Below are 23,776 nucleotides of genomic sequence, written 5' to 3' on the forward strand. Positions count from 1 at the left end.
ACCCCCTCCCCCTCCCCCGGGGGGCGAGGCGTCCATTGAGGATCTCCCCACGTAAAAAAAAAAAAAAAGGTGAAAGATCGAAGTGTGAAGGAAGAGTGAATGATTCCTATCACTGTTTGCCTCAAGTTCAGAATTTCGTTATCGGAAAACTACTAAGATTGGACGATAAATTTATATCGACACTGTGACGGAAAGAAAAAAAAACGCAAAAAGAAGAAAAGTAGGCTCGAGGGTGTCTGAGAAATTTGGAAAGCACGTTTTGTACGATCCTCGATGCGATTCGAGGGTGAAAGCGGTGTCTGGAGTCGAGTCAATTAGCTGAGAAGTGGCTGCAAATCAAGGGTGGTTAAGGAATCCCTCTTACGACCCACTTTTCCTCCTTCCTTTTCCCTTCTTTTCCTCCACCGATGCTGCTCGGTGCACAGATTTGTTCCCACTCTCCGTCTCTACCTCGTGCCACAGGCGTACACTTTGCTCTGAACGGCTGAAAGTTCGCGTCTGAAAAGCTCGTGTGGAGCCACTCGAGTCACGAAAACGCTGAGCGAGCTACTCAAGAGCGAGAGGCAAGCGTGGCTTGTTACGGAGGAACGGGTGTCTAAGCACCTTTCGTCAAATTTACGCTAATTTTTAGGTCATACCAACTGCCGAAATCCACCGCAGGAGATGTGTTTAGATCACTAGTCGTCGAATAACTTCCTCGGTGTCGCTCTCTCACCTCTTCGAAAGAGGAATTTTCTATCCGCTCGAAATCCTTCTTTTCTACGTGATTCATTTCGCGATTGGGATCTTTTCTTTCGAAAGAATATTCTGTTCTCGCAGATATTTCGTTTGCATCGATCTGAATACGAGGCGAAAGGGCTGGACAGAAAGAAGGAAAAATTGGAAAATTTCTCTTGAATACAAGCCAGTGTCCCCGTTATCAATGTTAGAGGATTCCAACGTTCTCCCGGTCTTCCTTATGCCGCCCGATGAAACAGCCCTTCAATCTACCCCTTTTGTTTCCCCTTCTTCGGGTGTTTGCCTACCCTGATATTTCGACGGTTGTACGCGAGAGAAGCAGCAATCGTACACGGCCTTCGCAATAGCCCGAAGGAAGATGAACACGGATTACGGTGATCTCAGCTTCGGTAGGATTGCGCAATAAGCGCGTGCACGTCGTTCAATCACGTTTACACATGCACACGCATACTTCACGTCTTCAGATCCCTTTTTTCCCCTCAGTTTTGCAACAATCGCGTTGCATTAATAGCGACGCTTCCGTGGGCAGAGAGCTGTGCGTGTTTCATTTGCATGCGCACACTTGGCCGATTATGTCATCGACTCGACCGAGGAGGAATTGCCTGGGACAAATCTTACATCCTCGAGCTCTTTCGAGCAACTTGTATCGCCGTTGTTCGTCAGGTGTTTGTTGTTATATTCGCCGAATTTTTCTTTCTTTCCCTTTTTTCTCGCGTTCGTGCGAACAAACGAGAATAGAAATCGCGAAAGCGAACGGTTCTGCTCGAGTTCCCACGGACTTTCTAGATCAAAGGGTCCTCCGAATCGCGCCATTTTGCACGCGTGCGCCTTCTACTTTCTGCACGAACCTCGTTTCTTCCTTTTCCACGTCGAGTCCTCGAGCGAGAAATATTCTCGCTTTTCACCCGCCTCGCACGCTTTATCCGCTTTACGGAACTCCGTTCGGGATGGTTTGCTTGATAGTTCGGCTAATCATGGGGAAACCGAAGGGGCAATATTTGCAGAACGATGCAACGAAGACGTATCGTTGCTTCCTCCGTCACTTTGTGACCGCGTCGTCTCATAAAGAGGTATTGTAACGCGGCACAATGGCGTTACAGTGTAAAGACATAGGCTGTGTTCCCATTTAGCTACCGCAGAGGCGAGCTACAATTTTACGGGACGATCGATAGCGTTTGCCAATTTATTCCACGTGTCAGGATCGTTTAGTGGACACACCCGATCGAAATATAGTTTTTCCACGTTCTATGATAAAATTCTGTTCAAACAGGTCTTCAACCCTTTGCTGAAGCTCTCCGTATGGACGGAGTACTTTTTTCCTAGTGCGAACTCTGTCGATTGACTGTACAAGGCGCAACTAACAAGTTAGTATTGTAATTCTTTTACACGAAATTAAACAACACACGTGTATTCTTCGTATTCATCCACGGGGGATCGAAAAAATTGACAAACGCATAGGGTAATTCCGGGAGAGACGGACCAGGCAAGTATTTCCTACATCATCCGCCATATGTGGAACGCGTCAGCATTCTTTTGTTTTACGCAAAGGGATCGAGCGTGGCTCTCGGTGTTTTCTTCCATATCTGGCGGATAATGTAGGAAATACTTGCCTGGTCCGCTTCTCCCGCAATTACCCTATATGCGCCCATAGTCCACACCGACAGCTTTCGCCGGACGCATATATGCGTCCACAGCACTCGAAAGGTTAACACTGTCGCATGTGTAACAAACGTCGCTTGGGTTAGCCGAACAATACGTCGGTATTCCCGATAGACCAGCACGTCCTAAAAAGCAAGGTCTTAGCGAGGTCTCTCATACCTGAACACCACGTGACCTAAGGCAATAAACAGACCTTCGACATCACCAAGTGATATAACAAATGTAAGAACAAATTCTCCACTTTCGCACCACCACCAGACACACCCCAAACACACCTGAAAAACTTCCACCACCAATCACAACACACACGTAGTTTATAAAATAGTGAACCTAGACCCCCCACGTTGACCTGCGACGCCGGTCTTTACCTGTCGATAGAAACTCGCGAAAGGCGTTGATTGGCCCTTTCCTCGAACCTACAGCTACGGAAAAATATATATAGGCAGCCCCGTTTAACGTAGAATCAGTCAAGAAAGGAACCTTGTAACAAGAAGCCGAACCACGGCTCCAAAATTTACTTTCTGATAATGTAGGCTTCGGAATAAAACATGAAGCTTTATGTAATCATTCGCCCTATTTAAATATTCGCTGTTTGTTATTCTTACTGAAGAACAATGTTTCTTTTTATGTTTCTCTCAAGAGGAAGAACGATCTTTTCATACCTTTTTCCGCAAGAGGACAGTTTTTTTAAACGAACCAAGAGAAGAACTCAGGATTAATTTAAAAAGAAACCACAGCTGTTGTAACTTTAATGCAAAAAAGTTACAGTAAAGCAGTTATCTTCTCGATTGAATTGACAGTTTTTCTTTTGTCACTGATAACCAATATGGGCGACGGAAAATTTTTCTAATTAGTGCGAAATTAGATTAGTGTAAATAATTGCACTATAGGTAATCATCAGAAATAACAAAATTGCACTATTGATAATTATCAGAAACAACGAAAAAATTTTCATTAACATTTCTTATCGGTAACAAAAAGAAATTTTTCATGTTCGATGTAGGCTACTAAAAACCAAAAAGATTTTCGTCATTTACATTGCAATTAAAACGTTTGAAAATTAAAATTTTGCAGTCACGTTAAATTCTCAAATCAGTGATTTAAATTCATAAATGGCTTAAAATCTGAGTTCAGCGATTTTTAAAATAACTATTATTTTTGGTCCCTGAGAAAAATTCTAATGGAATAAAATAAAATAAAATAACACGAAAAAGTAGGAAAAATTGAACAGCAGTCTCGTGAATTAGCGCGAGGAACAATGAGAAACTCGTGGAAATTTGCTATACTCGATGCGACCTTTATCTGAAATTGTTTCGGTCCAACGATGTCACTGTGCAATTTACAGGATAACAAACGGGTAATTCCCGACTTTAGAGCGATAGTGTATCACCGCGTGTGTACAACGAACGCATCATCATCAATCGCATTCTCGAAGGTTCGCAACTTGTCATCTCACCGGTTTCCTTCGACGAAGTCCCTCGAATTCCCCGTGTTGTGAAGTCAACTCTTTCGAATCAACCGATTCCGTAACATCCTTCGTTGACGTTTACGAACGAACGCGTTAAAAAAAAGAAGAAAAAACCGAGATACGAGAAGAAGCGTGTTTCCACTTGTGAACTGAAGAAAACGCGAAAGAGCGAAATCAATTTGACCTCCTTTCGAACAATCAACGTTTAGCGAGTAATTAAGCAACGCGAGCAATTAAGCGGTTGGAATTGTGCATTGTGCGAAACACTGGAAAGCAAACCGACGAGATGATAAGAAGGAAAATTCGAAGTGTTTCCACTTTGTGCAACAGCTTTAGATAACAGAGGCGAGAATAAATCGCGTTAATTGAAATTGGAAAATGAAGTTTGTGATTGAAACTGGCGTCGTTAGTTCGTTCGCAGAGGTGTTTTAACCCCTTAACGTAGAGCAACCTGTCAGACTCGTGACAAAAATTCTGGTTGAGATGTGAGAGAAATAGTTGTATCGCTATGAAAAATTAATTGTAATCCTAATTTTCGTTTTAATTCGTAAGACTGAAGATTACTAAACGTAATTAATCTGTAACAGAGCTTTCGTTACCTGATTCGGTACGGAAACAAAATGGCCGACGCTTAGATGCACAGTCAGAAAAGAAATCATACGTTAAGGGGTTAACGATTCTTGGGAAAATTGGAAATTTCGATTTTTCTATTTAGAATTTTTACGGTCGTTCAAATTTCATTTTATGGGAATATTCGCGATAGATTCTAAGGTAGTCTTGAGTTAGTATCGGAACGGTATCAGAGCTGAATCATGCTAGTTACAGGGTAATTCCGGGAGAGATGGACCAGGGCAAGTATTTCCTACATCATCCGCCATATGTGGAACGCGTCAGCATTCTTTTGTTTTACGCAAAGGGATCGAGCGTGGCTCTCGGTGTTTTCTTCCATATCTGGCGGATAATGTAGGAAATACTTGCCTGGTCCGCTTCTCCCGCAATTACCCTATATGCGCCCATAGTCCACACCGACAGCTTTCGCCGGACGCATATATGCGTCCACAGCACTCGAAAGGTTAACACTGTCGCATGTGTAACAAACGTCGCTTGGGTTAGCCGAACAATACGTCGGTATTCCCGATAGACCAGCACGTCCTAAAAAGCGAGGTCTTAGCGAGGTCTCTCACACCTGAACACCACGTGACCTAAGGCAATAAACAGACCTTCGACATCACCAAGCGATATAACAAATGTAAGAACAAATTCTCCACTTTCGCACCACCACCAGACACACCCCAAACACACCCGAAAAACTTCCACCACCAATCACAACACACACGTAGTTTATAAAATAGCGAACCTAGACCCTCCACGTTGACCTGCGACGCCGGTCTTTACCTGTCGATAGAAACTCGCGAAAGGCGTTGATTGGCCCTTCCCTCGAACCTACAGCTACGGAAAAATATATATAGGCAGCCCCGTTTAACGTAGAATCAGTCAAGAAAGGAACCTTGTAACAAGAAGCCGAACCACGGCTCCACGATAAAGCAACTCATAACCGAACAACAACCACGCTAAATATATTCGTTACAATGTTCGTCCCATTCCAGATTGGGTTGAAAAAAGACCGTGACGCCTTACAACCGAGTAAATAAGAGCACGGTACGAAACAGCGAACACCACGCGACACGACACACAATTCTTCTACAAGTAAGCTCAGACATTTCGCGCTCTGTACACGTTCTCAAATACATAGTTTAATACCGTGCACCACCTGAGTCCCCTATCTCGGGTTCGACTCGAGAAGACGGATGATTAACGTATTGCGGTTCGTAACAACACGAATACAGTACACGTGTTTCTCTTGTCGAACTTTTCGGCAATTATTACGACAAACTGCATAGACAGTCGTAGACATCCTTGAACTACGTCGAACCTTGTGTAAAACGAGACGGTTAAATGTCGGGAAGCGATGAAAAACTATAATGCGAAACACGGTATCTATCTCGGCTAGGTCAACAACCCCAAGTGTGCAAGAAGAAGAGCATTGTGATCGCGACACGAGATAAATTGGCAGTAAGCATAGCTCATAATCGCGGCAACTGACAGCGCACCGTCTTCTAAGGTCTTCACTCTGACGCACACGCGAGAACGTACAACGGAACACGCGTTACATCAATCTCGAGTAGGAATATCGTTCGTTTTCATCCAACTTTACACGCGGCTGGAAAACTCACGCGTGGTTCTTTTACGTCCATTCGACACCCTAAAAGGGTTTAAATGGAAAAAAATTAGCGAGAAGTAATTCGCGAAAATAGGAAAAATACGTGAAAGGAAGGGGTGATAAGAAAATTTGATTCGAAACTGCTGATTAACCGTTGAATTATGGTAGTTCACTTGCTGTCTCATGTTCCTCGAGTCCTGTTTCAAGATTTTTGGCTAGAAAGAACTATTTTAAGCTTTTCTGAAACTTTTCCCCGAATTCACTCGAGATTTCCAAGTTACTGCTGTTCGCTCGTTAACACATTAAGGACTGCTAAGAAATCTATAAGACATACGCCTAGGACCGCACGTTTTTGGGCAAGCTTGCACGTTACTAAAATCCTCACTACTTTTTTATTTACGAAGCAATTTTTATGAAACTTTCAGAAATTGTAAAATAGGATGCATCTTAGGTGTTATTGAAAAAAAATTATGTTCTTTAATAATTATCATAACTTTTTTACTTAAAAAATAAATTTTTACGAAATTTTTAGAAATTGTAAAATAGGATGTATTTTAGACAATTATTAAAAAAAATTGGTTTTTAATAATTATCATAAAATTTTATTTAAAAATCAATTTTACCAAAGTTTCTAGTACTTTTTTAAAGTATGATATTGCGTGAAAGATTTTTCTCTATGAAGAGGAACCATACAAAATTTACATATATATATATATCTTGATTCGCTTCGAAGACGAAGACTATTCGAATCACCAAAACGCAATGCAACGTGTCGGATTTTCTCTGAGACTAAGCTGTTTTTATTTCGGGTTCGTGCATTTATACAGTCTTTCATAGCTTGACCTGTACGGTTTCCACCAATGGGATGAGACGAAAACGGTTAATACATTGACTATTGATGTAAACACTTAAATGGACAAAGTAGATACAATGTATCAAAGTAATTGACATCTAAAGACAACGTGTAGAAAACACGGGTTTGTCTCGTGATCCGTCCGTAACAGACGGGGCGCGAAACACGAGAAAACTCGTGAGCGGTCCTTAATGTGTTAAGAGGAAATGTGAAATTCTACGAATCCCGATGGAAGAAATTACCGTACGAAGTAATTTTGAAATACTCGTTACGAGTAATTTATCTTCTGAGGTAAAAGAAAAAACAGGCTCGTTGAAAGTTTCCTTCGAGCGTGGCCCATTCATCGCCAGGCTAAAAATGTTTCTCGTTGAAGCGTGAAAAAGTGGTTCGTAAAGAGGCTGGTTTCGCGATTTAAAGAGGCTCATTGAGCGCAATTTGGCAAATTAGAGCCAGGCTAATCCGAAAAAGATCGACGAACGCTCACATTTTGGCCCACGAGACGTTTTGGCGATGGCTGCCGTTGCGTCGAGACGGTCTCATCGATCCATTCACTCTCACTGCCGTTTATATGGCCCAGACCTCCTCTACACCATCCTCCTTTTCCTACGCTTTTTTCCCTTTGCTTCTTCGCCGCGACGATCTTCACCATCTCGCTTATTTCCGCCTCCGTTCCTCCTTTTTCCCTCCATCTTTGCTCCTTGTTTTCTCCCTTTTCTTTTTACCGATGCTTGTTGAATCTTTCGATCGAGAAGAAACGGGATCTTGCTTTGAAGTTACGCTCGAGGAGTGCAGGATGATTTTTGGTAAACTTTCGACCTATATAGACGAACGATAACTTGGTCCCGCGGGTTGCTTTCGAAATGATTTCGATTGTTTCGCCACACGCAACAGACGTTCACTCGGGAATTATGTTTGAAGGGTTAAAGAGTCTTCGGAGATGTTCTCTTCTAACGGAGAATTTCTTCGTTAACCCTGTGCACTCTGAATTCTTTTTTCATTATCTTTCCAATAACTCTTTAATTTTATTTAACACTAACCGTACCGACACTTATCCGGGCAAATGGCCGCTTACGAAATAATCGTATTTCTTCCGGAAGGAATGCAGGTGATTGTCAATTTAATATAGGAAACAAAAAAAGAAAAATTACATACTTCTGTTTTTAAGAAAATACAGGGGAAAACTGGTGCATGGTTTTAAATTGAAGTTTTAAATCCGGTCATTTGACCGGGGCGTGGTAAGGTTAGTAAAATGTACTTCGAAGGACAGTTGGTTGATAGGAAGAAATGTAAACAATTGCTTCGTTACATATATGACACTTTTCTGTAACAATTGCACTTCTTTTTTTTACAAAAAATGGTCACATGCATGTAATGTTGCTCATCTGAGTATAAAAACAATCTTACGAAATATAATACATATTTAAACTGGCAGTTTAAAACTGTCGACATACACCACCGGCAAAAAGTTTGGAATCACTGTGCATTGCAAGTTACAGAAAAATTCCCAGAAAAAAGTCAGCAGCTTTAAGAATTTTTTAACGAATTTTGTATCATTCAAATCAATCGATATGAGGTAAATTGCTATTTATCTCCACAATATCAATATCAAGTCTATGAAAAATTAGTGGGAGATTCAGTACTGATGAAAATGGGAGGTGATTCCAAACTTTTGGCCGGTAGTGTAGGAGTACCTGTGAATAAAATTGACGTCGAGTCACACTCGACAAAGGAGTGTGCAAAGGGTTAATTCTCGCAACAAGTTTCACCGATCTGTATATGTAATTTAAAGAAGATTAAGATCCACTGTCATCGGAAACGAGGGAAACAGCTGTTTAACAGACTAGCCTGTGCAATTATCCCGCGGCGAGGATCGACGAGCGAAGGACTCTCGAGCAGAAAAGCGGTCTTTGGTGGGAAAAAAAGGCGCGCCTTTCCGCGGAAAGAAACGTCGAGCAAAACCGGTGATCACCACCGTCGAAGGTTTCCCTCCGTCTAATGAAATTGCAGCCTCGTTTCGATAAATCATCGAGCGATCAGCAACTCGAAGTATTCACCACACCCTTCTGACCTGACCCAGAAATCGAAAGGTGGGCGCGCCAACCCTGTGTTAAGACCACGACGACCACGAAGAAAGTATATCCTTTGAACTTTAACTAAGTTGTTGTACATATCGAGACCTCTTGCGAATCGAATCGATCCGGAGGCAAATTTATAATTTTCGTTCTGGACATTCGTCGAAACCGACGATTCCGTTGCACGGTTCTACTGTATGTGCAGTTTGTGGAGACGCTGCAATGTCGCGAACAGATCTTAAAATAACATGAGTTCCTGGCGTCTCTTCAGCGGCTGATCCGTGTCCGACTCGATCGTTATTAAATATTCCTCCCCTCTCGGTTTCCGAATTAGACACGTTTCTTGCGTACAGCTTCACAAGAACTTTTTCTCCCGTGTTTGTCTCGAGTTTTGCCAAAATTCTCTTCTTGTTTACTTGGACAATTTACGGTTTCTAACAAGTCTGCCGATACTTATTCTGTTACACGGACGATCGGAGAATAGAGAGCACGAAATGGAACAGAGTTTGCAGGATGCTCGATTGAAATATCGATTATTCAGAGAGGGACTTGCTTGGGAAAGAAAATATCGGCCCTTTTATTTCATTCCTCTCTTTCTTGACCGATCCAGGGTCTTGTTTGTTCGAATTCACGTCTCAACCCTTTCGCGACGGCGGAACGAGACATCAATACGCCACTAACGGATCGTCGTGCCATTGGTGCACACCATGAGTGCCTCGCGTTTTTGGGGCTCCCAGTGTGTCCGTGTATAATCTTAGAGGATTTCGTTGGAACAGCAGAGGACTTAAGGATGTATTGGATAAAGGGAATGTTGTCGAGGCCTTGTTCTGTATTTTAAAATAAATCTTCACTTCGAGTTGTCGAGGCGACGCGCTTACAATTAGTGGAATGCCGGATATAACCGGCGCTAGCCAGTGTGAAGCATTTAGCGGACGCCGGATATAACCGGCGCTAGTCGCGAAAGGGTTAAAGGGCGCTCTGGAAGGGCGCTAACGTACCAAGTATAGTTCTCCTTCGCGATTATTTGTCCACGGGAATTGTGAATCGATTCTCCGCGTTAACTTCGGTCCAACAAATACTCCGTTTTATCTCTGTTTTCCTTCTTTATTTCTCGACGCTTTCGTCTTCAACTTCCCACTGTCGTTTCTGCATAATCGTACACCTATCGTAGCGTTCCGCACAGCGTCAAGTCAAGTGGAAGAGAATGTCGTAATTTATAAGTCCAAACGAAATCTTATTCAACAGATGAATTATTGTACCGACAAGCACGATTCCTCCTACATTACAGATTTTTTCTAAATTTTCCTTTACAGTCACTTGTGCAATTGACACATGTTAATCTAAAATAGGATAGTAACATAGACGAATATGTTGGTAAATTGGCCTTGAGTCGATGGGCGCAACTTTTACTAAGACAAAAAGACAAGTTATCATTATCATTTCACAGATGATCAGTAGCTAATCTTAGTCCATAAACTTCTCTTATCCAACCTGTTCGGATAACAGTGGCAATTTCTGTCGCGTTACGTGCATACACCCCTTTTCTTCTTCTTCTTCCTCGTCCGATGCTACCTATCGTTTCACCAGCCCCCGTTTCTCGTCTTCTGTATCCGTTTAGTATGGTTCGTTCGCGTGTTCTATCGTGTTAGGAGGATCCCTCGAGGCAGTCGTCTCCCTGTCCGCGGAGAGGAACGGAGCGGTCCGCTCGGCCGGCTCCGGCTAGTGTCGTTCGCGGTCGAGCAGTGCTAAGAATACCGCGGCCAGCCATATTTGGCAATGAGACCGCGTGGCCACGCCGCACGTTGCCCGCGGGAACACGAAAGGGAGAGTCTCTCTTTTCGGGGGCAGAACCTGCACCGGTGTTTTCCCTTCGAGTCGGATACCTCGTCGATTTTTCAGGCAACCCTTTCATACGGTATCTTCGTTTTTTTGGAAATTTCAACTATCACATTTTTCCTTCGATTCGAGTATAGAGATGTCGTGCAAAATTTTGGTATCTTCGATATCTTCTTCCTTTGAGAATAATGTAACCGCTTCGACGTTCCCTCGATACCACTAAGAGTACACCTTTCCATCTGAGAGTTCTCGAGAGTACTTTGAAATTGTGTCCATCTTCATATAGAGATTTCGTGGAAATTTTGAAATCTGCGATATCTTCTTCCCTTGAGAATAATGTAACCGCTTCGACGTTCCCTCGATACCACTAAGAGTACACCTTTCCACCTGAGAGTTCTCGAGAGTACTTTGAAATTGTGTCCATCTTCATATAGAGATTTCGTGGAAATTTTGAAATTTTCGATATCTTCTTCCCTTGAGAATAATGTAACCGCTTCGACGTTCCCTCGATACCACTAAGAGTACACCTTTCCATCTGAGAGTTCTCGAGAGTACTCTGAAATTGTGTGTTCAACTCTCCGCCGGCACTCTCAGTAGCGTGTAAGCAGACCGATAAATGTCACTCTCGAGAGTAGAATAACTCGCGATAGTTTTACCGTCAAATGGTAAACGTACTCCGATAAAGAAATACCTTTCCATTCTTTTCTCTCTATATTTTCCCAATCGACGCTCACACTCTCTCGTTATTTCTCGATATTAATAACACTCTAACCCGATATAGCTACCTACCGAACTCCATACATCGTCTGAGATGATTACACGTTACGGAAAAAGCGCCTGGACGCCGATGGTTTTCGTTAAAACGACGACGAGGGGACAGGCCCGCCGGTCGCTTACACCGTTACAGGTTTATCGCGACGATACCGGCGCTTCAACGCCAATTAGGTGGTAATTAATTGATCGTCGGGAACAGCCAACGAGGTTATTAGGGTCACTGAGCGCTGGTCCACGTACGATACCGTGTACACGTTGCTGCCCTATCGTCTCCTCGTCGTTACGACGTCTCTTCGGAAAAGCTTCAGAAGAGCGATTCGCGTTTTCGAGCATCATCCACACGAGTTCGCTTAAGTTCAGTAACAAATGCCTCTTCTTTTTTTGTTTTTCCCCCGTTTGAACGTTCGATGCAACGCGGAAGGAAGGATTTTTCCAGTTCAGCAAATTCTGCGGATACAAGCTCCCTTCGTTCGATCAATTACCCGTGCAACATTCCGTTTGGTAATTGAACTTTCGAAAGGTGAAGTTTCGTATCGCTATAGATCGCAAGTTTTGCCCAAGAATTTCTAGAAGTGTATCGATCAATTTTCTATACCGTTCAAATCTATGGAAACGAAGTAAATTGCCATTGATCAATGCAACAGTAGAGGGAGTTCCCCTAACGCCGGACGCTTAAGGTTTTTCTTAAATAAATCTCTCTACCTGTGCACACGCGACTGAAACGCGTAGAAAACTTATTTTTCTTCCCTTTGTCTCCTTTAGGAGACACACAGAATAACGGCTCGGTAGCGTTTCAGTTGTTGCAGATATAATTAATGTTCGATATTAGGTGTTAAGGGAACTCCCCCAACTGTAGATCCATGAAAAATTGGTAGGTAAATTGGCGTGTAAGTTTGATACTTAATTTACTTTGAAAATTACTTCTTTCCTATTGAAATTCTCCATCCAATGTAGAATTTTCCTAACTCAGAAATAACGATCCAGCTGCAAACGCCTTATTTCCCTCATTTTCACGAATTCAAAAAATTCTACGTACCGATAAAAGAGGAATCTGTCCTTTTCTCAATGACAAATTCATCCAAATGTCTCTTATTCCGTAAGAATGAATGATTCACCACCAAACTGGACACCAGTCGAATTAACGACGGCCATATTTACGGGCAGAAAGAGTAGAGAAAGACAGAGAGCAGTAGGTTCGTGGTCCTGTCTGTTCAGCCACGACCCACGCGTTTACGTTTACGCTTGCGAAACGCGTACAATTGCACGTGCCTGCATTTTCGAATCGATCGATGCCTCGAAGCTCCTCCAGGCCGCGGTAGACCCGTTACATCCGGTTCGCCGACCGATTACATCTACGATCGAGTCGGTGTGTCGTTTAGAGGGGCATTAATCACGGGACTTGATCCTCCGCGGTTATTAGCTTTCCCTCTTGTCGCTTCCTTTCGCGTCGGCTAGCCCCTCAATGCTCCCCTTGTAGCTTGCTCTACGATTTTTCGGCCTGGTTTCCCACTCGCACACTCCACGCAAAACATTCGCCTTGGGGAATAGACGACGGTTTTCATGTTCACGCCGGAGCCAGCCAGTCCCCGATGCGTCGTCTTTCATCCTTTCGTTGATCCTTAATCAGTTCGTTCACTTTTTATCAACAATTTTTTCTTTTTTTAATTTCATTTCTCCTACTCGCGTATCTCCGTTGAAAATCTTTCGTCGATCTTCTTTACCAACACATGTGTAGGATTTTTTATTCGCTCTTCTGTAAAGTTACCTGTACAGAGTGTTTTTCAGTAGGTAAGTGGGAAGTTCGAGGTGTAAGTATATGGTAAAAGTTGATCGAGCTTACCTTTCGAAAGTTCAGAATTTTGCAATCTGCAATACGTGAACGTCTCTCGATCGCTGTTTCGTCGAATGGAATTTTTGATTACAGAAAGAAGGAACTTTTGCTGTATCGTGAACGTTTCCAATCGGAAATCGGAAAAGAAAAACACTTTTCCGAAAGGCAGAACAGAAGGAGTGTTGTTTAATTTTTAAACGACGAAGCGAGTTATGAGGCGTACTGTGCGTTGCGTAAGTAATTAATATGCATTCGGTATTCGAAGGGTCAAGTGATTCTTCTGTAATGAATTACAAAGACGTTACCATTTTTGTTTCTTCTTTCTGTTTCGTTTCGGTGTCACCGTTAGTAACAACGTAGGCAACAAGAACGAGCAGATTTTTTTCCGTTTCAGTGACAGTGAGAGGTGGCCACGGCGGCGACACCGCGCATAAATCGCGCCACCTGATACATGCATAATGCGTCTCATTCATAAACACGAGCCCACCTATCGGTGAGGGCAAACGGAGGCCGCGTTTCCGTAATTCGAACGTTCGTATTCGTCGACGTGGTCCGCGCGACCGCGATAATTTCTGTCCCACTTCGTCAATTAGATTCCACGGAAAATTCCTCCCCGACTAGTTTTCATTTCGCGTGTCGTTTCGCCATTTCGACGCCCCAGTTCACCTCTGCGGACACTTTTCTGCAAAATTTCTTCCTCGAGATCGTCCTCTCCTCGTCACCGCCGTCTATCTACATTAGTGTATTGCGATATTTCAGATATCAAGCTGTTAAAATCGCGATTTCAGTCGACGAAATTTTACCTAGCTTATCCCTCGTGAAACTTGAAATATCATTTTGCAAAGAATTTTTTCGAGAAACAGAAAAGCTTCGCCGTTTTTTAAACATTGCGGTTTCTTCGTCCATTCCTCTTCGATCTTTGACAGACAACTTTCTAGCAAAATCTCCTCGGAATTCCTCAGAGCCTTCGACGTACGTCCAAATGAAAGAAAGAATCAATCCCTTTAATATTCTGCTCGTCGATCGAAAAGGTATCTACTCCACGTTGGACCCACCCTTCGACAAAATTTCCAACGAAATTCCAACAATTTCCTTCGATCTTACTCTAAATAAAAAGAAAAAGGAAAAAAGAAGGAATCAATCCCTCTGCTTAATATTCCATTGATCTCGAGAACTCGATCAGTCAATCAGTCCACTCAGATCGCTGTTCGATGCAAGATCTCCCCTGGCAGCGGGATCAGAAATCTCGTTTTCCGCTGAATCCAAGCTGGTCCCTCGCATCCGGGCCGAAGTTGCAAATAGAGATTCTCGGAAATGCTAATAAAACATCCTATGGCATCGCTCCACGCTAGTGGCTAGACGCGAGGCACCAGGGTGTCTATTTGCGCCGTTGCCCCCTTCAATTTGCCAGCTCTCCTTTTTTTCTCTCTCTCTTCTTCTCTCGCTACTACTCTGCCTACTGGTCCGGTACTCGCGAGCACTTTCAATGGCCCAGCTAAAAAGCCCTTTTCATCCAACCGGCTTAGATCCACGTGACCGTGAACACGCGCGAGATTAGACGACCTGTGCGCTTCTCTTCGCGTTCTTTTTTTTCTTTCTCTTCCCGAGCCTCGTTAACTCGGAGACGACTCGGTCTAGCCTGAAAAATGCCACCTTTTCTACCAATTTTTCTAACGACTCTCGCGATGGAACGTGTTTAGCCTGTTTACACCTGGCTGGATCCAACAAATTTCTTTTCGTCCATTATGCGTACCCCTTTCGAACAAATTTCCTTACGTCGAGTTAGAATAGGAATAGAACGTCTCGTACTTCGTTTTACTAGTTTCGACAATTTTCACCATTCAACGGTAACGTCTAATTTCATTCGCTTCAACCCTTTCGCAATTGGTGGTACACGTACGTTCGATATAAAAATTCAGCCGAGTTTAGCGTTCGTTACCGATACGATGACCGATAGGTAGAAAGTGTTAAAATTCGAGACGTAGCCTAATCTTAGCGATCGAGATGACGACTCATCGACATATTTCTGACAAGAAATTTCATCGATCGATTACACCGGATAAAATATTTCAAAGAAAAAAGGACGAACGATTGGAAAGTTTCGATCCTCAGAGATCGATCATCTGGTTCACAGACTCCTCTCTCGTTTATCCGTGAGGAAACGTTGCACTCGCGTGTTTTAAACGCGTTTAGGCGAGGCCAGATATCCCACGTGAGGCTCCTCGGGCGATTTCTATTTTTCTTTTTTAACGACTCGTTGGACCGTCGTGGAGAGGTGGCGGATGATAAACGACGTAAAAAGAGCTGGTTTTCAGGCATCAAAAAGCCGACATACGCACACACTCACACCCACGTGGGATTAATTAATGGTCCGCGCGACCTCGTTGCCTCCCAATTAGGCGAACTAGGAAGAGGTGTTGTCCACTCTCCTTGGTTATTCGGCATTTTTCGAATATTCCAACCTACGCGGAATATCGATAAGCCTTTATAGAATATTCCATTTAGAAAAGAGAGACCAGGGAACGACCAGTTTTAGATTAGAGTGGTGTTCTTTCATGATTTAGTGGAATTCCCTGGTGAGTGCACTTCACAGTTTATCGGTGAACTTGCTTAGGCACGCGGAGAATGCTTCCTTGATAATTTTCGAAGAAATCTACACGGTCCTATGTAAACCAGATAACCAGAAATTACGTATTTATTTGTCGTACTTAAGATTTATTTAACGAAGATACCGTAACAGATAAGTTGCGTACTTGAATCAACGAAATGGCGCAAGTGGGGCGAGAAAAGTCTACATTTCTCTCTTCTTCTTTTCTCCCCATTTTTTACATTTTTACTTCGTTCTGCGTTTCAACGAGTTCGTCAACAAGAAACGTCGTATTCTTCGAATAAAATATATTACAAATATTGTAGGAAATCTTCCGTATCTCGAATAAAGAAATTACATTCGCACGTATCGTTTTATTTTCCACCTAAACCAATCTTAATCGAATCCTCGAACGAACAAAGAGCTTCGTTCTTCCATAGGAAATTTTCGATAAAGTAAAAGAATAAATAAACATCGTGAAAATTGTAGAAAAAGGAAGAATCGCGCGTAGGAAGTTTCTTTTCTTATTGGAGAGTCGAGATCATGCTACGCCTCTCGAACTTGCAAATGGGGATCTTCGAATCCTGTTGCGTTCGATTTTTTCACCGCTTTCACCCGAGGCGATGCGACCAAGTGTAATCGAAGTAGGTCCACGGGTATCGTTTGTTCTTTTCCTCGTTCGAGCAGCAATTAGCGGATGATTAGACGGTGCAGTATGTAGGTTAGGCGATCGCGAGGATGTCAGCCGCGGAAAACAACGAGTTGTACGCGCTTTCTTCTACTGCGTCGCGTGTTGCCGTGATATACGACGCAAGAATGATGATATATGGCGCGGCCCGAAAATTAGAAACGCGAATAGAAACGTGGAAACGGAAGGCTCAGGCGAATGACAGGTTTTCGTGATTATTCTCCCTCTTGGAATTTCTTTCGTACATACGTGTATCTCTCTCGTTCGATTTTTGCGGCGCCTTTGATTCGAAGAAACCAAAATTGAGCAGGAAAAGCGGGCCATATTCCGCGAAACGTTGGAAGAATTGTCGAGAAATTTAGGTCATTTCGAGAATTAATCTCGTTCCTAGATTGGCTAATCTATAATTGAAAATTAGTTCATCCTAGGCGAACTGGATAATTCGCGTCCAAGTCTAATTCTTTCACCTTTCAAGCTTCCAAAAAATCTACAAAATTTCCGGAATACTCGTCAAAGTCTCTGCTACATCGCACAATTGTTCGTCAGGTGAAACGTTTCAAAACCCTTCTCGATAAAAATGAAAATTCGCTTCGAAGAGACGCCGTAGTCGAAATATCATTCGGATCGTCGAAGCATCCAGACCAAGTATATCTCTCTCTCTCTTTCTATCTTCGGTGAAAATTAAGCGTAGTGTACTATTAATACATTGTTTTTTTTCCCACTCGATGACCCTTAGCCAGATAAGAATCCCTGGCTCGCATCTCGCGGGTCACGATTCGCGAATTACATAAGGCGATCGCCGTTGCGTCACTGACAGGATAAGCTTCGACTTCTCGGTATTATTGAAACGCGGAGGACGCGATACCCCGGCGCGGAGAGTGTAAGAAGATGAGAAAAACGAAGAAGAAAGAGGCTTCGCGTGCCGGGAACTGATTAATCCGCTGAAATCGAGAAGCTACACTCGTTGTTGCTACGTGTGAATATGTACTTAAGAAGGCATCGTGTAAGCGAAACTGGAGACTCGAGTGTTGGAGAAACGAGCGTTCCTCTGAAGTGACCTGTAACGAGAAAATTCCTCGCGTTTCCCAATCGACCAAATTCTATCGGAAGAACAGCAAGGAAAGGAAGAAAAAAGGACGGTCGACAGAGGCAGTTCCTTATTGGAAAGGAAGTGAAAACTTCGCAACATTTAATTCTCTGTGTAAACATCGTAGCAATATCCTCGTTGATTTTATTACATGATAAATAGCCAAGCCATTAACTCCTATTAACTGCTCGAGGCGAGGAAGTGAAAGCTCGATTCCCATTAATTTCTTCCTAACATTCTTACGATCCGAAGTATCGATTTCTCGATGAAGGAAAGTGAAGTGTTTCTTTTTCCTCTGTTTTTCCTCGAGGAAATTCAATCGCTTATTTTCATACCAAAAACGGAATCTTTCGCAATCAGAAATGTCCTCCCTTTTTTCCCTTCAATTCCCTTTCCTTCAATTATCGCGAGAAAAGAATTTCGAAGTGTATATTCCGTTTGAAATTTGTCTCTGATATTCGACGAATAAATGCGAGGGAAAGTGTGTTTCAAAGAGGATAAAATTAGCGGACAGTTGGGAAGGAGACAGAGATATTTTCATTATTACAGAAGAACAGCACGCGTATCTCTCCGGCACTTAGAACGCGGAACGAGGAAGCGGAATCGGTAGCGGAACGTCGCGGTCGTGTAGAAAGAAAATAGCGGGGAGGGTTAACGAGTTCCAGGAGAAACCTGGTGCGGTCTTGAAATCCCCCGGGGAGTAATAATAACGGGCGGGCAAGTAGATCGCGAGGTCAGGGCATTTGCTTCGATTAATAGCGGATTAGCCGGCTAACTCTGTCCGGCAACAAGAGCAGCTGGTCATGAACGACGACGAGGTTGCCAGGACGGAATGAGAATAGACGAGTGAAGCTGAATGTGTCTCTGTCTCGAGGAACCGCGTACCAAAGGGAGAGAGAGAATTAAAAAAGGAAAGAAAAGGAAAGAATATACGGAAGAAAGGACGGGAGAAAAATGAGGAAAAGCGGAAAAAGAAGGAGGAAGAAGAAAAAGAAGAAGAGTTGAAAGGGAAGGGAGAGAGGTTTTTTTGAAGAGGGAAAAGAACGTGTGCGAGAGGCGGATGGAAAAGAAAGGAGAAAGAATAATGTCGAGCCGCTTCTGGCGTCCAGAAATATATTTGGCTCGAGCTGTTCTTCCGTTCGCAACGCGCGACCGCTGTCGGAAAACTCAAAGCGCCTTCACCGTTCGTGGAATAATTAAATCGACTCGAGGAACCCTCTAGGGAATGGCAAAAGGGCCGTCACGACTCGCATCGTCGTACAGAACGCGCAAAATTTCAACCATCTCCTCCACTTTCCCTTCTCTTCTCCTTCTTCGCGAGATCCATGCCGGGTAAAAACGATTTTCTCGCCGCGTTACAATGGGACACAATTTACATGGTTGTTCGACGAATGCAACAAATCAACGATACACTGCTTGTTTCTTGGAACGATTTTAGCATGTGTTCACAGTAATATGGTACCTGTGGACTTCGTAGTTCTCTGTCTACCGGGAATGATTACAGTGATGGGTGGTAATGCAAGGTAGCCACGGTGGTCATTACGATCTCTAAATTATACGTTGTTAGAAGAGTTTTTTGTTCATTGTTGCTTGCGATCGGGGAAGAACGATGACTTAATCGAGCTTTTCCTTTTCTTCACTCGAGGCAGGTACACACGTGTTCTTGAGGGAATTCTCAAGAGTTACAAGTAGGAATTAACCTAATTCATCGTGGTTCGAGGTGGTCTTCGCGAAAGGACGCGTGGAAAGATTGGAAAGGTTAGGATCGGTATGCGATGAGAAAAGGAACGCGCGAATTCTGAAATACTCTCCGTAGACGAGCTAGCGAAGTTTTCGTGAAATCGAGGAGGTACATATGAAAATTTTCCAGTCGAGAATTTTTCGCACGGAAAGAAAGTTTCTCCATATGAAAATCGACGGTACGTCTGGTCGGGTCACCGTAGACACAGGATCCTCCCTCCTCGTCGTCATAATTCAGCCATTTCGCCTAATCGTCACGTGGGAGTGAGAGTCGTCGGAGAGAGGACGATTCATTGAAATTACGGTCACAGGGGAGAGAGAGGACAGAGTGACGTGTATACACAGAAAGTGAGACACGTAGAGTCGCGAATTAAATCTCATCATCGTCGAGGAAGAGAAGAAAGGGGAGGGGGAGGAGGATGGTACAGCTTGACCCAGTGACACGAGCATCGGGCCTGTACCTTGATTCAAGCGTCGAACAAAAAAAAATAGCAGACAATAGGAAATTTCAATGACCTCGAAAGGTGTTGATCTCTCTTGGGGTGGTCCTCTTTCGCGCCAAGAGAAATTCTCCAACGCCTTTAACCCTTCCCTTCCTCGTCCACCTCTTTCTACCTCCCTTTCTTCTTTCACAATGACGAATCGTAGGTTTCGGAGGTTCGAAATCTGGCTAATTACCACGGACATCGAACCGTGCTGCGAATTATTCACGAATTACAGCCTGAGTTACGACTCGGTCGGAGCGTCGCGTATTCTCACGTTGATTTACGTAAGTAGCGTAAATTGCGTCGGCCCCGGCACGCGTTGTACGGCGCGCACGCTTACTCGAACAATGAAACGTCCGATGGTCCGTTCTGCGTGAAATCGACCGGTGTTGTACACGTGCGTTTGATGAATTAACACCTATTGGTTTCGGCACATTAACGATTCTCTGCTCTCCGGAGCGTAGACGACCGTAGAGTGCGATCCAGGTGAATTGTGGAACAGGTACAGTGTTTACTTCCTTTTTTCGTCGAATTTGCCGATCGCTTCGCGGGGAAATTTCAGGTCATCCGATAAGTCGGTGTCGAAAGTGAAAGATATTTGGAAGTTTTGTAACGGAACGAGGAAGGTTTGATACATCGATGTAAAATTCTACTGTACACGTTAAACGTATTCACCGGTATCTTCTGTTATCCTTCGCCATCTTCGAAGCAATTCCAGCTAGGGAAAGTGCTTCGTCGTCCTGTGCAATAAATTCCTCGATCAATACTGTTTCCAAACAGCTATAGGATCAAAAGTTTTATACCTATCGTTTCACCTAGTTCGAGAAACTTCCAGTACAGCACACCCTTTGTCTCTCACCAAATGTTAGACGTCTTCGATGCTATCTCGATCGATCTTCGAGCTTCTGATAAATCCAGCCGGATCTTCGATATTTCTAAACGCGAAAGAACAGCGGTGAAACTCGTGGAATTAACAGGTTCGTAGTTAAGTTTCCTACTAGGGCTGCAAAACTTGGAATAATTCCAATAATTCTAATATACACCGAATATTTAGATTTTCGCAGCCTTCAGTCCCTCCTGTTACACACTTTCAACCCTTCGCGGACGGAGGACTGCGTACCATATTAAAATACTGATTATTTCTGAACACGTAACTAGGTCACTATTCCAATTTTTTTCAAGTGAAATAATTTCAAAATTTCATTTCCACTAAATATAACTAAGCGAACTATTTTCATTGCTCAAAAATATACGAGTTACCGGTTGTACGTTTTTACTGTTCTATGAACGCGCACACTTGTCTATCGTCCTAAAATGGTTAACCAATTCTAGGAGATCGAAGGTTCCACCTAACTTCAAGATCCGCGAACGACTCTCAGAACTCTAATTCACGCGAGGAGAGTAGCTTTCCCTTAAATCTAACGAACGTGTACAAGACGTCGAAACACTCTATTCTTTATCGCGCCGATCTAGTACAATCCTCGTCTAACTTTCTCGAATCGAACGATGTACACCTGCCTAAAATAACCGGGCCAGTGACGCCTGTGGAAAGCGTATCGCGATCGCATGCCGAAGGCCAATATCTCATGCCAATCAGGATCGCGTATTGGATACCTTCCAGCCCGAAATAAGCCGGGTATTGTCTGTATGAAAAATTGATCCCCATCGTTTATACATGTATACATATCATTTCTTTTCTGTCCTCTGTATTTAGAAGAGTTTGTCAATTAGAATCGGATATTTCCCGCGGGTTACGTAACCAGCTCTATTGTATAATATTGTACGATGTAAGTTGGTAATGTGGATCGTTATACAGTTCAGATATCGACTAGCTTAGCCGAGGGGACAGTGTTTGTCGCTTTAAAGTCCACTTTTCTGTCGTGCCGCGGCTCAGTCGGTGTCGCGCGATCGAGCGACGCGTCTCGTCCGTGCACACACGCGTTTTATTCCACGTCCAATCGCGTTATTTCGTTCGTCAACTTTCATCCTACACCTTGTTTCTTTCTTTTTCGTGTTTTTCGTTTGTTCGATGTAACCCAATTTTGGGATTGTCTGTTCGCCGAATCCGACGAGGAGGATTGCGGGAATTAGAAATAACGAGATAAGAGAGGAGGAATCGAAGATCTAGAATTCGGTGAGTTGGAATTTCGAAGAGAATTGAAGTAAACCTTAACGCGGTTAAAGGGGAATAGTTTGTTCTACAAATTTTCCTCACCTTGTGTGCGTTCTCTCTCTCTCTCTGGCTGGTCGTCGTATATATGTTTGCAGAGTGGATTTTAGAAAAGTGGACGGTAGTACCTCGACCGACTTTATTTTTAACCCTTTGAAAGCGCGAGGTTGAATGAGAGAGGAGCCGCGTCACGTAGCAGAGATATTTTATTATATCTGAATGGAGGAAGTGTTCGTGCTTGAGGGAAGAGAGAGGATATCGCGATGAAAAGGAGGATCACGTTTGGCCTCTTTGTGTTTCGGTTCATTTGCTGATTAATTTCGTCTTGTAATTCCTCTCTCTCTCTCTCTCTCGATCGATCAACTCAATTCTCGTTCAATTATCTCCAAACTCTTTTCGATCCATTTTTTTTTTATTTTTCTCGTTCGTATCGCTTTTCCGATTCGACCCGAGAAACTCGACCAATTCACCAGAGATCGAACATCGGCGGGTTAATTTTAGACAGGGCGGAACAGATAGAAAGAAGGATTGTACGATGTAAATATGGCGAGTCTCTGGATTCGACAGAGGCCGATTCACAGGTTCATGCTCCGAATACGCGGGTTCAATTTCGCGTACGGGAGAATCCGCGGCCAGAAATACATCGGACCGTAAGTCAGCCGGTATCTCGTTGGCGGCGATCAACTCTGTTCGAGTCGGCCAACGTGTCAGACACCTTTCCTACAATAGCATCGAACTCGATGTGAAATTTATGGATCGTGAAATAATCGTTTCAGCGTCGATTCGAATTTCAGAATGTTGCCGCCGCGCAACTCGAAACTAACCACTTTTCCCGGTCTTCTCGTCCGCGGAACTGCTGAGAGAGAATTGAACGAAAGTTTCTGCGGTCGATGAGACAATTTCTTTCAGAGAAAATTCGCAATTTAATGAACGAGAGAAGAACAACAGTTCGATGAGTAGAAATACAACAGCCTCGCGCCCTTGTATATTATCCTAATTGGTCTTTAATTACGAAAATAGCGTCGTTGATATTTTCAATTTTTTCATCGAGATCAGACACTGTTTCGAACGAAACAACAGCGAAGCTACAATTGTTATTTTAGTTGATGCTGTAAAGACACTTGTTCCAAAGATGTATGCAAAGTTTCAAGTGAATCGATTCATAACTTCGAGTTATCCACAGTGTCAGGTCGGAAGATGTGTTTCTTAGAAAAGCCAGTTTAAATTCCCGCCCGCGCTGTTTATACTTGCGTAACTTTTGCAATTTTATGAATTGCCGACGAATAGTATTTTAGCTGCTCACACCAGACACTAGAAGCTACCGAATTTCATTGAAGAGAAAAAGGGAACGTTTCTCGATTTCTTGTACCGTCAAATCGAGATCAAACCTTCTGAAGAAGCTTTGACGCGTCGCAAGAGATTCACATTGAAATTCAAGCCTTCGAACGTCTAATTCGAAGAGTGGAAATTACTCGAACACCATATTTACTCGTCACAATCATAGTCAATCATCGCCTCCTAGATCCTGTGTTCGCACGATCGCATCACGTCTAATATTACAGGACGA

General features: G+C 43.3%; 1 protein-coding gene across 3 annotated transcripts in view; it reads left to right on the forward strand.

Moving 5' to 3' along the window:
* Window positions 1–23,776, forward strand: part of LOC108574109 — a 49,260-nt gene that overhangs the window by 3,143 nt on the left and 22,341 nt on the right. For 2 of the 3 annotated variants that reach the window (XM_017936630.1, XM_017936653.1), the window contains exon 1: window positions 21,949–22,173. The exons of the other annotated variant lie outside the window; for it this stretch is intronic. The gene's annotated coding sequence lies outside the window, so the exon portion shown is untranslated. Of the gene's footprint in view, window positions 1–21,948; window positions 22,174–23,776 lie in introns of those variants that run through there. 3 annotated transcript variants of the gene reach the window in all.

Source organism: Habropoda laboriosa, unplaced genomic scaffold, assembly GCF_001263275.1.
Source record: "Habropoda laboriosa isolate 0110345459 unplaced genomic scaffold, ASM126327v1 scaffold20, whole genome shotgun sequence".
NCBI classification, from domain to species: Eukaryota; Metazoa; Arthropoda; class Insecta; order Hymenoptera; family Apidae; genus Habropoda; species Habropoda laboriosa.